Here is a 6,000-nt window from a genome sequence, read left to right as displayed (position 1 = left end):
TGCCTGTCTGTCTGGATAAGGGAAATGCTCCATTTTATCCGCAGTTCATTTACACAGAAACTCCGTTGTTCAAAGAGTAGCCATTGCTCCATCTGAAGAATAAACTAGGCAAATGTTGTCTCCAGTAGTAGCGCGGGCATGGTCAGGAGACCAGAAGATATAAGTGAGGGTGAAAGGACATCTGTGGATACTCACACAGATATGTGGTCACACATGATTTTTCCCAACGTTTGGCCAACTCTATTGATGTGAGCTGACCACAAGTGAAATGGGACAAAGGTTTCAGTTCTCCCTGTCTGTGTTTTGCTTAGCTCCGCTGGAAAAGCTTCTAAGAGGTATTTGCTGCTAATCATTCTCAAGCAACGAATGAATGGAAAAGTATCTTACTGGAATGATTTACTGTTCATCACACATAATAAATGAATAGAGTTATTCACTGGCAGTCACACATCTCTGGCTAATCCTTTTGAAGGTCACTCGTACCAGTCGCCAGTCTTTGGTCACAGCTACTGCAGTAGGGAGCAGCGTGTTGAGGATAGGGAGTTGTTCAAAAAAGCGAGATCAGGTTGGTCCATCAGTCTGGGTTTGTTCTTCCCCCTGATTCCTGCACCTCACATCACCAAGGACTAGTAAAGACCAAAAACAGATGAAAATGTAACAGGACTGAATTATTAAATCATCTAAGCCTCAAAGATAAGAACTGCCAGTGTTAATTGGTCTCTAGGGAAGTCAGAGCAGAACAGTTTGTTCTGGGATGTCCTCTTACGCCCAAATATTACACTAACCAGGTTGCGGTGCATCTGCAACAGCTTCCTCTCGGTGCAAAACCATCTGAGTGGAGGAGAACTGGATTGCAACATATCATTAGCATTTTTGTTATGCGCCACTTCGAGTTCTTAAAAAAATCCCCCAATCTGAGTTTTGTGTTGTAATTTCCTTCCTCAGTTCCAGAGTCAGACAGCACCAGAAGAGAATAGCAATGTGACCTCACCCAGGAGAAATGTGCAAGGAAATGAGGCTATCATCATGACCTGGAAGGTGTCATTGGGCACTACTCACTCTCCGGGACTAAAAGAAACTTTAATTGTGTTACCACCCACCTCTCACAGCTACAGCGGAGTCTGCTGGTGACTTTGTTCCCTGCCTGAGCGGGTCTGAGCACCATGGAAGGTGCTAAATGTCTACAGATCATTTCCAATGTACTAAAAATATACTTTGTGTTTCAACCTGAAGGGAACCCAAGACCATGTCACCCACCCAAGCGCATTCTGCATGCCAAGGAGTGGCTGAGGTCTTCAAGCCCAGGGATGAGAGCTGTGGATAGCCACACCAGTGAGTAACTTGTTGTCCCAGCTTGACAAGATCTTTGCCTGCCGTGAGGTCTGTGCGTCATCTGATGTAGACACGTATAGAGATGCTAAAGAGACGATATTTCTTTCCGATTTCCCGTCGGTGTGAGGTGCTCATACCACCTGAGAGGCAGAAAGTGAGAAACTTGCTGTCCCAGTCTTTCTGTCTGCCTCCCTTTGTTGCTTTAGGTAATCACTCATTTTTGGTTCCTTGCTCCTGGGCCCTGTCTGGCATCTTTGGTTTCCCTGCAAAGGCCACCGTCTTGAGTGGCTGTCTTGCCACCATGGTTAGGGCTTGGTGGTCTGCCGCCTTCTGCCAGCTAGGCCAGGTATCAATCCTGTTATTGTGAAAGATGCTGATCTTTAATTAAAGATGCCGAATATTCCCATTGGACAGCAGGCCACTGTTCAGATACAAGAACTGAGTAAATGGTACCTATTGACAGCACGCACAGTGCCTCAGTCTTTATACAGCTCCATGGGTTGCGCTGCTGTTGTCTGTGGGGCCAGCAGCTCAGCCTGTTCTCAAGGGTGGACCTAAAGCCCTGGGACCCTATGAATTGCAGTTGTGATCTGCTTGTTTTAACTACGGTTTCAGAGCAAATCCAGGTGAGTGCAGACTGTTGTTATCCATTTCAGGAGCCTTGAGAGACATCCATTCTATACTTCAGAAAGTAAATACAGGGGTGTTGGCTGATATGTCTTAGGAAGGAGGATTGAGTGAGTCTACGTTGAGAGAAATAAAATATCTATGTGAAAGAAATGTCATTCTTGCAGAGGCTTAATCCACAAAATTACTCTCTTCTCTGGGATAACGTTAGCCCCCATGGCATGTCCTCTGCTGGAAAAGTTTCCCCAGATATCTCCTGTGGAGGTTTCAGCTGTGGGCCGGGTCATGGTGGTTACTCACTTACCCACCTCCGGTCCTGTTTCTGGGAGTGTATTTGTTTGCTGTACTGGTGCGTCCAAAATGCAGGCAAATTTCAAAAGGCCCATGTTGCTGCTCTGCAGCAAATCCAGCTGAGGATTTATTTTTGGCAGGCTGTTAATAAATAAAAGAACACTGAAACTACAGGTCACAGAGTACAGCAGTATCCACTCCTGCTCTTCTCTGCTGGGCTCAATGGACTGATGCTAATCTGGCCTCTTTCCCCTTTCTCTGCAGCCTTCCATTTCAAAACCAGTTTGCATGCATTCAGGTCGTAGGGATGTGGGAGTTCGGTTTGCTCACTTGGCAGCTCTGAAACCTGAGCCCCCTTCCAGAACCAGAACCAGAACCGAAACTTCCCACAGATTCCTGTTTTCAGCTATGGGGAGCAAACCCGTATGCACATCTTAATTTTTTCTTTTTTTTTTTTTTTTTTTTTTGGTTTCCCTCACCAAAAAGGCACCTTCCCTGCTGTCGTGGTTTGATCGCGGGGTGACAATAAATGGTGGCAGATGTATTGTTAACCTCCTCTCCCCCGGCTTGCCCCTTCAGCCCCTCCCTCTCCCCGCTTCCCACTAAGGACAGGCGATTGGGAGGGAAAGAAGGACAGAGAGAAGAGAGTTGGAAAAATTAAAAATGTTTTACTAATGCTACTAATAAAAAATAGAGAAAATACTACAAAATATACAAAACCAATCTTGAAAGTCCCGGCAACTGCTGCAGCAGATGTGGGGCCGGCACCCGAAGTCCTGGACTGGACTCTGCAGCCAACCGGAGCTGGATTCAGTCTGTCACTGGGCATCAGTTTGCAGGGACAACTCGCAAGGTCCTCTCCCAATGTCGGCCATAAAGAAAAAGGGATGAGATCCTCGTGATCCCCCACTTTTGTATGAAGTATGACGTGAATGGGATGGAATACTTTAGTTGGTCATTTTTTCAGTTCACCTCCTGCTTGCACATCTCGCGGGATGCATCATTATCAATGACCTCTCATTCCATTGCTATGTCTACCAAAACATGTACCTGACTTTCAGGAAAACTGCAGTTAGTAAGACGACTTTAGCTGACAGGGAAATTCACTGAAAGAGAAACTTGTTTTTAACAAAACCAGGATGCCTGCCCTGAAAGTCCTAATGATGCTAAAAGCAACGAAGGAGCTCAATGCCAGGAGTCGTGCTGCACGCACAGCCTTGGCGTACGATGTCAGCCAAGCCGATCATGCAGCTGTGCTTCTGAGACTTAGCTGCTTGTTATCAGGGTCCGGCAGGCAAACAACACCCTGGACTTGGCTGCTGCCTCACGTCCAGCTCTAAAATTCTCTTTCTCACCTACCTCTAAGTTGAAACAGTGCAAGCCTCATCCTAGTTAGAAGTGCAGGTGGAGGAGTGACCCGTAAAGGGAGGAGATGAGAAGTTTTGGTACTAGGCTGGACTATTTCTTCTTATGTAGGAGTGGCCTCATTGCATTAAGTCACATCGCTGTTGTTCAGCTTTCCCATGGCGCCCGGCTCATCCTCCTGCGTCAGTGGCACTGTGTTTCCTTCCTCTCTCCTTGGCACACCGTGCCATTGCTGCTTCATTTGCTATCATAAACTCAAAACAGCTGTGCCGCCGGTGGGTTTCCCTGGTCAGATGTTACCAGCTTTGCTCACATATCCTTGATTATCCAAGTTACACTTGATTTCTGTTCAGACCTTTGGCCAGCTGGTGTTCCATGATGCTCTGATGGGAAGGAAAAGGGCACTGTAGATGTATAAATGATTTGGGCTGCTTTGTCCATCTTTCCCTTCTTCCTCACATCTGCTCAGCCTCATCCTGCCAGACTGGCCCAGACGTCTCCCTTTCTTCTGGCCATCACCTCTCCCTCTTAAAATCCCTCATCACGTGGTGTTTTATTACATGATACAGTAAGAGAGGAGACAAGGTGAAGGGAAGAGTGACTTTTGTCAGCATTATATCAGACTGCGATGGAAAGGGGTTGTGGCAGGAGCCCAGGTGGAAGGAAAATGTAGGAGAGGGGGAGAGGGAGAAAGTAATTGTAACCTGCCAGAGCAATGACAGTGAGCAAAATCAAGTAAAGTCAGGTTTACAGCGCAGCCAATTATCCTGCCAGTAAAGATATGAGAGCAACTAATATCTTCTTTTGTCCCAGGGTTTATTTCTCATTATTTATAGCACCATTCCTGAGAGAGACACGACATCGCAGAACAACTGCTTGCTTCATTTCAGAAGCAAGGAATGGCAGGGTGCTTCAGAGGAGGAAGGATTCTTAAGTGGGATATGAAAAAAAAAAAGGGATTTTAGCCTGAGCAGAGGGAAAATGTGATTGAAAGAGTCTGAAGTGAACACAATAAAAAATTCAAGGTAACGATATTGGAAGAGGTTCTGTTTGTTCTTGTGATTTCCATAACGATGGAAGTGAATCTATGTCCAGTCCTGGAATCTCTTAGAAATGTTCTAAATCAAAAATTACTGACATTTTTTCTTATTTTAACATGTTGTATCCCACTGAACGGCTGGGTTTTCTTTTATTTTCTTCTTTCCATTCACGGCAGAATGGTCTAGATTTTCCATACATTAAACTTTCAGTGGGCAAACTATTACTTGCACTCATTAAAGAAAAGTCTTTGCAAACTTGGAGGTGGTAGCCAAGAGCCTCTGATTTCTATTTTGAACAGGGAGGAGTCAAGAATATTCCAGATATTCCTCACCCTCCAGGCAGGATAAAGTGCCAGATTAACAATGTATTAGGGATGTTAATGGAGAAGCTGGAGGGTGAAGACAAGCCTTTCTCTCATTTCTAACACCGTTTGGGCATTTATAAAACACTTTTTGCAGATTTGAATTCCTCTAGGATGTCGTAGCCAGTGTCGTTCTGACTGAAGACTTGGTCTGTTGACCACATGAGGCCATGGGGCAGATGGACCACCCATGAGCCTGTGTCATTTTCAATCATTTTACTATTTACCAGAGGGTAAATTTTACCATTCTGGCATGTAGAAAGTTCATTCTTCTTCAATTTTACGACTGTAATGGTACTAGCTCTCAAGTCATATGTTCAGATTTGATGTGATGCTGTAAAAGAAGAAATTTTTTCAGCTCAGCAGTGCAGTGAGTGGCTGATAAACCCTCCTAAGTCAGTACAACACCATTTGTAAATTAGCATGGGGTATGGAAGAAAACTAAGAGCAATACTGAATTACAAGAAAATAAGTTCTACCAAAGGTCTCCCGTGCTGTGGAGAAGATGCCTGTCTACACCCCAGATTTTCAAGTGTATGTCTGATTTGGGACTTTTCTTAGATATCCAGGCTGAAATTTGATTTTTGCAAATGCTGAGCCTCAGAAACTCTCATAGACTCCTGGTGGACTTGAAGACCAGGGAAGTGAGGCACTGTTTTCTCAACACTTCCCAAAGTTACGACATCTGGTTTTAACGCTCAAGCTTTTAAGTACTTTTCATGAAAGAGTGCAGGAGACCACCCAGAATAGCCACCAGCCTAGTGGTTAGGAAACTCATCTGGTTCTTCTGGTGTGACTCTTTTTCTCTCTTTCTGGTTTGGAGAAGAAATTCAGCCTGAAGCTGGAAGAATTTCATCAAATCTATTGTGGCTAACAGCATTGCTTACCAAACATCAACATGAGAAGGGGCATCTCAAGGTGTAATGATGGCAATGAGACCAATATGTTGCTTTTTCTGCAGGAATTGTGAAAGTCTTACCAAC

Source organism: Caloenas nicobarica, chromosome 3 (assembly GCF_036013445.1).
Source record: "Caloenas nicobarica isolate bCalNic1 chromosome 3, bCalNic1.hap1, whole genome shotgun sequence".
In the NCBI taxonomy this organism is placed as follows: domain Eukaryota; kingdom Metazoa; phylum Chordata; class Aves; order Columbiformes; family Columbidae; genus Caloenas; species Caloenas nicobarica.
The sequence above is the reverse complement of the archived record's forward strand: the minus strand, read 5'-3'. Positions refer to the sequence as shown.